The sequence below is a fragment of the Mustelus asterias genome, unplaced genomic scaffold (assembly GCF_964213995.1).
Source record: "Mustelus asterias unplaced genomic scaffold, sMusAst1.hap1.1 HAP1_SCAFFOLD_589, whole genome shotgun sequence".
Classification (NCBI taxonomy): domain Eukaryota; kingdom Metazoa; phylum Chordata; class Chondrichthyes; order Carcharhiniformes; family Triakidae; genus Mustelus; species Mustelus asterias.
This window is the reverse complement of record NW_027590538.1, coordinates 260,974-272,964: the sequence shown is the minus strand read 5'-3', so window position 1 is coordinate 272,964 and position 11,991 is coordinate 260,974. Positions and strand designations below refer to the sequence as shown.

Here is an 11,991-nt window from a genome sequence, read left to right as displayed (position 1 = left end):
CACCTGTGACTCCACTTTCAAGGAGCTATGAACATGTACCCCTCGATCTCTTTGTTCTGTAACTCTCCCCAACGCCCGACCATTAACTGAGTAAGTCCTGCCCTGGTTCGATCGACCAAAATGCATCACCTCGCATTTGTCAAAATTAAACTTCATCTGCCATTCGTCAGCCCACTGGCCCAATTGATCAAGATCCCGTTGCAATTCGAGATAACCTTCTTCACTGTCCACTATGCCACCAATCTTAGTGTCATCTGCAAACTTACTAACCATGCCTCCTATATTCTCATCCAAATCATTGATATAAATGACAAATAACGGTGGACCCAGCACTGATCCCTGAGGCACACCGCTGGTCACAGGCCTCCAATTTGAAAAACAACCCTCTACAACCACCCTGTGAGCAGAGGCTAGGAATACGGTGTGAATAACTCACCTCCTGACTCCCCAGAGCCGATCCAACATCTGGAACAAAGAACAAAGAAAATTACAGCAAAGGAACAGGCCCTTCGGCCCCTCCAAGCCTGCACCGACCATGCTGCCCGACTGATCTAAAACCCCCTACCCTTCCGGGGACCATATCCCTCTATTCCCATCCTGTTCATGTATTTGTCAAGACGCCCCTTAAAAGTCACGACCGTATCTGCTTCCACTACCTCCCCCGGCAACGAGTTCCAGGCACCCACCACCCTCTGTGTGAAAAACTTGCCTCGTACATCTCCTTTAAACCTTGCCCCCTCGCACCTTAAACCTGTGCCCCCCTAGTAATTGACTCTTCCACCCTGGGGGGGAAAAAGCTTCTGACTATCCACTCTGTCCATGCCCCTCATAATCTTGTAGACTTCTATCAGGTCGCCCCTCAACCTCCGTCGCTCCAGTGAGAACAAACCAAGTTTCTCCAACCTCTCCTCATAGCTAATGCCCTCCATACCAGGCAACATCCTGGTAAATCTTTTCTGTACCCTCTCCAAAGCCTCCACATCCTTCTGGTAGTGTGGCGATCAGAATTGAACACTATATTCCAAGTGCGGCCTAACTAAGGTTCTATAAAGCTGCAACATGACTTGCCAATTTTTAAACTCAATGCCCCGGCCGATGAAGGCAAGCATGCCGTATGCCTTCTTGACTACCTTCTCCACCTGCATTGCCACTTTCAGTGACCTGTGTACCTGAACACCCAGATCCCTCTGCCTATCAATACTCTTAAGGGTTCTGCCATTTACTGTATATTTCCCATCTGTGAATCTCCTCTGCACCCCCTCCAGTGTCAGTGTAGAAACATAGAAAAACTACAGCACAAAACGGGCCCTTCGGCCCACAAGTTGTGCCGAACACATCCCTACCTTCTGGACCTACCTATAACCCTCCATCCTATTAAGTCCCATGTACTCATCCAGGAGTCTCTTAAAAGACCCTATTGAGTTTGCCTCCACCACCACTGATGGCAGCCGATTCCACTCGCCCACCACCCTCTGTGTGAAAAACAAGTGGTATATCCTTTCTCAAGTAAGGAGACCAAAACTGTACACGGTACTCCACGTGTGGCCTCACCAGCACCTTATACAGCTGCAACATAACCTCGCTGTTTTTAAACTCTGTCCCTCTAGCAAGGAAGGACAAAATTCCATTTGCCTTCTTAATTACCTGCTGCACCTGCAAACCAACTCCTTGAGATTCCTGCACAAGGACACCCAGGTCCCTCTGCACAGCAGCATGCTGCAATTTTTTACCATTGAAATAATAGTCCATTTCGCTGCTATTCCTCCCAAAATGGATGTCTCGTTATCCTCTGGGTCGCGGTCCGTCACACGTGCTTCCCGGAGGGAATTTGTATCCCTCGCACCGTCTCACGCTCTCTCTCCCTCTCCGTCTCTCACAGCTGAACCGGAGACAACTTACGCTCAGATCGACGTTAAATCGCAGAGCGCCCAACACAACCCAGGGTCAGAGGCGACCCCGGGCAAAGGTCAGTCACCTTTGGGGTGCGGGGGTCAGAGGTCACGGCGGTTCGGGGCAGTCCACGGGGCGGCGGGGGGGGGGGGGGGGGATTCGTAGTGGGGAGTCACTGCGCATTCTGTATCGCGATCGGGACAGGGGGAAGGGAACAGGGATCGGTTCTGGGCTGTGGGGTTGGGGGCTTGATGTCCAAGCGCTGTGGGGCTGGCGATGGGACGTGGGCCCCCGCGATTGCAGGGGGGGGGGGGGGGGGGGTTGCTTTAAAATGGCTGCAACAGTAGGGGCCTGACAGATCTTTCCATCTCTGACTGAGCCCTGCTGTTGGAATTGTGCGTGTGCAGTATCTCCGGTTCGGCACCTGCGCAATAGCTCCTTCTGCAGGCTGTCTGGCGAGTTGAGACTGACCCACTGCCTACAGCAACTAGAGACAGTCTAGACCCACAAAATGGATCAGGAAACTTCCTGTTTTCACACCAACAGGACACAGAAAAACAACCCTGTGAAATTCAGCCTCATGTCTCTCTCTCTCTCTCTCTGTCTCTCTCTCACTCTCTCTCGGTCTCTCTCTCTCTCTCTGACTCTCTCCCTCTCTCTGTCTCTCTCTCTCTCTGACTCTCTCCCTCTCTCTCTCTCTCTCTGTCTCTCTCTCTCTCTCTGTCTCTCTCTCACTCTCTCTCGGTCTCTCTCTCTCTCTCTGACTCTCTCCCTCTCTCTGTCTCTCTCTCTGTCTCTCTCCCTCTCTCTGTCTCTCTCTCTCTGACACACTCTCTCTCTCCGTCTCTCTCTGTCTCTCTCTATCTCTCTCTCTGTCTCTCTGTCTCTCTGTCTCTCTCTCTCTCTCTGCCTCTCTCTGTCTCTCACTCTCTCTGTCTCTCAGTCTCTTATCTCATTGAGAAATAGTATTCTGTAACACTGTGATATACCCCACGCCGCGCATTGCAACATTCTGATAAATCCCACACGCTTCACTGTAACACTCTGATATATCCCACACCCCTCACTGTAACACTCTGATATATCCCACACCCCTCACTGTAACACTCTGATACATCCCACACCCCTCACTGTAACACTCTGATATACCCCACACCCCTCACTGTAACACTCTGATATATCCCACACCCCTCACTGTAACACTCTGATATATCCCACACCCCTCACTGTAACACTCTGATATATCCCACACCCCTCACTGTAACACTCTGATATATCCCACACCCCTCACTGTCACACTCTGATACATCCCACACCCCTCACTGTGACACTCTGATATATCCCACACCCCTCATTGTAACACTCTGATATACCCCACACCCCTCACTGTAACACTCTGATATATCCCACACCCCTCACTGTAACACTCTGATATACCCCACGCCGCGCATTGCAACATTCTGATATATCCCACACCCCTCACTGTAACACTCTGATATATCCCACACCCCTCACTGTAACACTCTGATATACCCCACACCCCTCACTGTAACACTCTGATATATCCCACACCCCTCACTGTAACACTCTGATATACACCACACCCCTCACTGTAACACTCTGATACATCCCACACCCCTCACTGTGACACTCTGATATATCCCACACCCCTCACTGTCACACTCTGATATATCCCACACCCCTCACTGTAACACTCTGATATACCCCACACCCCTCACTGTAACACTCTGATATATCCCACACCCCTCACTGTAACACTCTGATATACCCCACACCCCTCACTGTAACACTCTGATATATCCCACACCCCTCACTGTGACACTCTGATATACCCCACACCCCTCACTGTAACACTCTGATATATCCCACTCCCCTCACTGTAACACTCTGATATATCCCACACCCCGCACTGTAACACTCTGATATACCCCACACCCCTCACTGTAACACTCTGATATATCCCACACCCCTCACTGTAACACTCTGATATATTCCACACCCCTCACTGTAACACTCTGATCTATCCCACACCCTTCTCTGAGTGTTACAGTGAGGGGTGTGGGGTATATCAGAGCGTTATAGTGAGGGATCTGTCTGTCTCTCTGTCATGTCTCTCTCTGTCTGTCTCTCTCTCTGCCTCTCTGTCTCTCTGCCTCTCTCCCTGTCACTCCCTCTCTCTGCCTCTCTCTGTCTCTTTCTCTTTGTCTCTCTCTCTCCCTCACTCTATCTCACTCTGTCTCTCTCTCTTTGTCTCTCTCTCTCTGTCTGTCTCTCTGTCTCTCTCTGTCACTGCCTCTCTGTTTCTCACTCTCTGTCTCTCTCTGTTTCTCTCCCTCTCTGCTTCTCTCTCCCTGTCTCTCTCGCTCTCTCACTCTGTCTCGCTCACGCTGTCTCTCTCTCTCCATGTCTCTCTGTCTCTTCCTCTCTGCCTCTCCCTCTCTGTCTCTGTCTCTGTGTCTCTCTCACACTCTCTCTCTCTCTGTCTTTGTCTCTGTCTCTCTCTCTGTCTGTCTCTCTCTCTGCCTCTCTCACTCTCTCTCTGCCTCTCTCTCTCTCCGCCTGTGTCCCTCCCTCTCTCACTATGTCCTTCTGTCACTATCTCTCTCTCTCTGTGTCTCTCTCACACTCTCTCTCTCTGTGTCTCTGTCTCTGTCTCTCTCTCTCTCTCTCTCTCACTTAAGACAATCCTCAAAACTGAGTTTTCAGTTCCCTGTCTCCAATATCTTCCTGTGTGAGTTGGTGTTAAATTCTCATTGACAATCCTCCAGTGCAGGGTTTGGGGATGAGGAAGGAGGGAGTTAATCGGGTGAGGTGTGTGTTGTTTATCTCTGTGAGGGGTGGAGAGGTGTCACCATCGCCTGTCGCGTAAAGTTACACAAGATTCCCGACATTCTCAACTTCTCTCTTCCAGAACAAAGTAAACAGGAAACCGCAGGCGGAACCGACTCAAAAAAATCAAGATGTCTCGGATTGGTCGCAATACTTATCATCATCTCGCTTTTCGCAATAATCATCGCACTCACCATATATGGTGCATCGATAAATAACATTCTGAAACACACTGATAGACCCCACACCCCTCACTGTAACACTCTGATATACACCACACCCCTCACTGTAACACTCTGATATATCCCACACCCCTCACTGTAACACTCTGATATACCCCACACCCCTCACTGTAACACTCTGATATACCCCACACCCCTCACTGTAACACTCTGATATATCCCACACCCCTCACTGTAACACTCTGATATATCCCACACCCCTCACTGTAACACTCTGATATACCCCACACCCCTCACTGTAACACTCTGATACACCCCACAGCCCTCACTGTAACACTCTGATATACCCCACACCCCTCACTGTATCACTCTGATATACCCCACACCCCTCACTGTAACACTCTGATATATCCCACACCCCTCACTGTAACACTCTGATATATCCCACACCCCTCACTGTAACACTCTGATATATCCCACACCCCTCACTGTAACACTCTGATATACCCCACACCCCTCACTGTAACACTCTGATACACCCCACACCCCTCACTGTAACACTCTGATATATCCCACACCCCTCACTGTAACACTCTGATATACCCCACACCCCTCACTGTAACACTCTGATACACCCCACACCCCTCACTGTAACACTCTGATATATCCCACACCACTCACTGTAACACTCTGATATATCCCACACCCCTCACTGTAACACACTGATATATCCCACACCCCTCACTGTAACACTCTGATATATCCCACACCCCTCACTGTAACACTCTGATATATCCCACACCCCACACTGTAACACTCTGATATATCCCACACCCCTCACTGTAACACTCTGATATATCCCACACCCCTCACTGTAACACTCTGATATATCCCACACCCCTCACTGTAACACTCTGATATATCCCACACCACTCACTGTAACACTCTGATATACCCCACACCCCTCACTGTAACACTCTGATATACCCCACACCCCTCACTGTAACACTCTGATATATCCCACACCGCTCAGGGTAACACTCTGATATATCCCACACCCCTCACGGTAACACTCTGATATATCCCACATCCCTCACTGTAACACTCTGATATATCCCACACCGCTCAGGGTAACACTCTGATATATCCCACACCGCTCAGGGTAACACTCTGATATATCCCACACCGCTCAGGGTAACACTCTGATATATCCCACACCGCTCAGGGTAACACTCTGATATATCCCACACCCCTCACGGTAACACTCTGATATATCCCACATCCCTCACTGTAACACTCTGATATATCCCACACCCCTCACTGTAACACTCTGATATATCCCACACCCCTCACTGTAACACTCTGATATATCCCACACCCCTCACTGTAACACACTGATATATCCCACACCACTCACTGTAACACTCTGATATATCCCACACCCCTCACTGTAACACTCTGATATATCCCACACCCCTCACTGTAACACTCTGATATATCCCACACCCCTCACTGTAACACTCTGATATATCCCACACCCCTCACTGTAACACTCTGATATATCCCACACCCCTCACTGTAACACTCTGATATATCCCACACCCCTCACTGTAACACACTGATATATCCCACACCCCTCACTGTAACACTCTGATATATCCCACACCCCTCACTGTAACACTCTGATATATCCCACACCCCTCACTGTAACACTCTGATGTATCCCACACCCCTCACTGTAACACTCTGATGTATCCCACACCCCTCACTGTAACACTCTGATATATCCCACATCCCTCACTGTAACACTCTGATATACCCCACACCCCTCACTGTAACACTCTGATATATCCCACACCCCTCACTGTAACACACTGATATATCCCACACCCCTCACTGTAACACTCTGATATATCCCACACCCCTCACTGTAACACTCTGATATATCCCACACCCCTCACTGTAACACTCTGATATACCCCACACCCCTCACTGCAACACTCTGATATATCCCACACCCCTCACTGTAACACTCTGATATATCCCACACCCCTCACTGCAACACTCTGATATATCCCACACCCCTCACTGTAACACTCTGATATATCCCACACCCCTCACTGTAACACTCTGATATATCCCACACCCCTCACTGTAACACACTGATAGACCCCACACCCCTCACTGTAACACACTGATATACCCCACACCCCTCACTGTAACACTCTGATGTAACCCACACCCCTCACTGTAACACTCTGATATACCCCACACCCCTCACTGTAACACTCTGATATATCCCACACCCCTCACTGTAACACTCTGATATATCCCACACCCCTCACTGTAACACTCTGATATATCCCACACCCCTCACTGTAACACTCTGATATATCCCACACCCCTCACTGTAACACTCTGATATACCCCACACCCCTCACTGCAACACTCTGATATATCCCACACCCCTCACTGTAACACTCTGATATATCCCACACCCCTCACTGTAACACTCTGATATATCCCACACCCCTCACTGTAACACTCTGATATATCCCACACCCCTCACTGTAACACTCTGATATACCCCACACCCCTCACTGCAACACTCTGATATATCCCACACCCCTCACTGTAACACTCTGATATATCCCACACCCCTCACTGTAACACTCTGATATATCCCACACCCCTCACTGTAACACACTGATAGACCCCACACCCCTCACTGTAACACACTGATATACCCCACACCCCTCACTGTAACACTCTGATGTAACCCACACCCCTCACTGTAACACTCTGATATACCCCACACCCCTCACTGTAACACTCTGATATATCCCACACCCCTCACTGTAACACTCTGATATATCCCACACCCCTCACTGTAACACTCTGATATATCCCACACCCCTCACTGTAACACTCTGATATATCCCACACCCCTCACTGTAACACTCTGATATACCCCACACCCCTCACTGTAACACTCTGATATATCCCACACCCCTCACTGTAACACTCTGATATACCCCACACCCCTCACTGTAACACTCTGATATATCCCACATCCCTCACTGTAACACTCTGATATATCCCACACCCCTCACTGTAACACTCTGATATATCCCACACCCCTCACTGTAACACTCTGATATATCCCACACCCCTCACTGTAACACTCTGATATATCCCACACCCCTCACTGTAACACTCTGATATATCCCACACCCCTCACTGTTACACTCTGATATATCCCACACCCCTCACTGTAACACTCTGATATATCCCACACCCCTCACTGTAACACTCTGATATATCGCACACCCCTCACTGTAACACTCTGATATATCCCACACCCCTCACTGCAACACTCTGATATATCCCACACCCCTCACTGTAACACTCTGATATATCCCACACCCCTCACTGTAACACTCTGATATATCCCACACCCCTCACTGTAACACTCTGATATACACCACACCCCTCACTGTGACACTCTGATATATCCCACACCCCTCACTGTAACACTCTGATATACACCACACCCCTCACTGTGACACTCTGATATATCCCACACCCCTCACTGTAACACTCTGATATACACCACACCCCTCACTGTGACACTCTGATATATCCCACACCCCTCACTGCAACACTCTGATATATCCCACACCCCTCACTGTAACACTCTGATATATCCCACACCCCTCACTGTAACACTCTGATATATCCCACACCCCTCACTGTAACACTCTGATATACACCACACCCCTCACTGTAACACTCTGATATATCCCACACCCCTCACTGTAACACTCTGATACATCCCACACCCCTCACTGTAACACTCTGATATATCCCACACCCCTCACTGTAACACTCTGATGTATCCCACACCCCTCACTGTAACACTCTGATATATCCCACATCCCTCACTGTAACACTCTGATGTATCCCACACCCCTCACTGTAACACTCTGATATATCCCACATCCCTCACTGTAACACTCTGATGTATCCCACACCCCTCACTGTAACACTCTGATATATCCCACACCCCTCACTGTAACACACTGATATATCCCACACCCCTCACTGTAACACTCTGATATATCCCACACCCCTCACTGTAACACTCTGATACATCCCACACCCCTCACTGTAACACTCTGATATATCCCACACCCCTCACTGTAACACTCTGATATATCCCACACCCCTCACTGTAACACTCTGATATATCCCACACCCCTCACTGTAACACTCTGATATATCCCACACCCCTCACTGTAACACTCTGATATATCCCACACCCCTCACTGTAACACTCTGATATATCCCACACCCCTCACTGTAACACTCTGATATATCCCACACCCCTCACTGTAACACACTGATATATCCCACACCCCTCACTGTAACACTCTGATATATCCCACACCCCTCACTGTAACACTCTGATATATCCCACACCCCTCACTGTAACACTCTGATATATCCCACACCCCTCACTGTAACACTCTGATATACCCCACACCCCTCACTGTAACACTCTGATATATCCCACACCCCTCACTGTAACACTCTGATATACCCCACACCCCTCACTGTAACACTCTGATATACCCCACACCCCTCACTGTAACACTCTGATATATCCCACACCCCTCACTGTAACACTCTGATATACCCCACACCCCTCACTGTAACACTCTGATATATCCCACACCCCTCACTGTAACACTCTGATACATCCCACACCCCTCACTGTAACACTCTGATATATCCCACACCCCTCACTGTAACACTCTGATATACCCCACACCCCTCACTGTAACACTCTGATATACCCCACACCCCTCACTGTAACACTCTGATATACCCCACACCCCTCACTGTAACACTCTGATATACCCCACACCCCTCACTGTAACACTCTGATATATCCCACACCCCTCACTGTAACACTCTGATATATCCCACACCCCTCACTGTAACACTCTGATATATCCCACACCCCTCACTGTAACACTCTGATATATCCCACACCCCTCACTGTAACACTCTGATATATCCCACACCCCTCACTGTAACACTCTGATATATCCCACACCCCTCACTGTAACACTCTGATATACCCCACACCCCTCACTGTAACACTCTGATATATCCCACACCCCTCACTGTAACACTCTGATATATCCCACACCCCTCACTGTAACACTCTGATATATCCCACACCTCTCACTGTAACACTCTGATATATCCCACACCCCTCACTGTAACACTCTGATATATCCCACACCCCTCACTGTAACACTCTGATATATCCCACACCCCTCACTGAAACACTCTGATATATCCCACACCCCTCACTGTAACACTCTGATATATCCCAGACCCCTCACTGTAACACTCTGATATACCCCACACCCCTCACTGTAACACTCTGATATATCCCACACCCCTCACTGTAACACTCTGATATACCCCACACCCCTCACTGTAACACTCTGATATATCCCACACCCCTCACTGTAACACTCTGATATATCCCACACCCCTCACTGTAACACTCTGATATATCCCACACCCCTCACTGTAACACTCTGATATATCCCACACCCCTCACTGTAACACAGCCTTAGCCCCCTCAACCTTTCCTCATAAGACCTACCCTCCAAACCAGGCAGCATCCTGGTAAATCTCCTCTGCACTCTTTCCAGCGCTTCCACATCCTTCTTATAGTGAGGTGACCAGAACTGCACACAATATTCCAAATGTGGTCTCACCAAGGTCCTGTACAGTTGCAGCATAACCCCACGGCTCTTAAACTCCAACCCCCTGTTAATAAAAGCTAACACACAATAGGCCTTCTTCACAGCTCTATCCACTTGAGTGGCAACCTTTAGAGATCTGTGGATATGGACCCCAAGATCTCTCTGTTCCTCCACAGTCTTCAGAACCCTACCTTTGACCCTGTAATCCACATTTAAATTAGTCCGACCAAAATGAATCACCTCACATTTATCAGGGTTAAACTCCATTTGCCATTTTTCAGCCCAGCTTTGCATCCTATCTTTGTCTCTTTGCAGTCTACAACAGCCCTCCACCTCATCCACTACTCCACCAATCTTGGTGTCATCAGCAAATTTACTGATCCACCCTTCAGCCCCCTCCTCTAAGTCATTAATAAAAATCACAAAGAGCAGAGGACCAAGCACTGATCCCTGTGGCACTCCGCTGGCAACCTGCCTCCAATCCGAAAATTTTCCATCCACCACCACCCTCTGTCTTCGATCAGACACAGTAAGAAGTCACACAACACCAGGTTAAAGTCCAACAGGTTTATTTGGTAGCAAATACCATAAGCTTTCATAGCACTGCTCCTTCGTCAGATGGAGTGGAAACATCAACATTTAACACAGTCTCCACATCATTTCGATCAGACAGCCAGTTACCTATCCAATCGGCCAACTTTCCCTCTATCCCACACCTCCTCACTTTCATCATAAGCCGACCATGGGGGACCTTATCAAACGCCTTACTAAAATCCATGTATATGACATCAACTGCCCTACCTTCATCAACACACTGAGTTACCTCCTCAAAAAATTCTATCAAATTTGTGAGGCACGACTTGCCCTTCACGAATCCGTGCTGACTATCCCGGATTAATCCGCATCTTTCTAAATGGTCGTAAATCCCATCCCTAAGGACCTTTTCCATCAATTTATCAACCACCGAAGTCAGACTAACCGGTCTATAATTACCAGGGTCATTTCTATTCCCTTTCTTAAACAGAGGAACAACATTCGCCACTCTCCAGTCCTCTGGCACCATCCCCGTGGACAGTGAGGACCCAAAGATCAAAGCCAAAGGCTCTGCAATCTCATCCCTTGCCTCCCAAAGAATCCTAGGATATATTTCATCAGGCCCAGGGGACTTATCGACCTTCAGTTTATTCAAAACTGCCAGGACATCCTCCCTCCGAACCTCTATTTCCTCCAGCCTATTAGCCTGTACCACCTTCTCTTCCTCAAAAACATGGCCCCTCTCC

At 48.7% G+C, this 11,991-nt stretch overlaps 1 protein-coding gene across 1 annotated transcript in view; it reads left to right on the top strand.

The window, feature by feature from the left end:
• The first annotated feature begins 1,882 nt into the window (after window positions 1-1,882).
• The window catches only part of LOC144487098 (C-type lectin domain family 17, member A-like), a 28,768-nt gene continuing 18,659 nt past the window's right edge, over window positions 1,883-11,991 (top strand). Inside the window, exons 1-2 of the mRNA XM_078205160.1 lie at window positions 1,883-1,966; window positions 4,823-4,942. The gene's annotated coding sequence lies outside the window, so the exon portion shown is untranslated. The remainder of the gene's footprint in view (window positions 1,967-4,822; window positions 4,943-11,991) is intronic.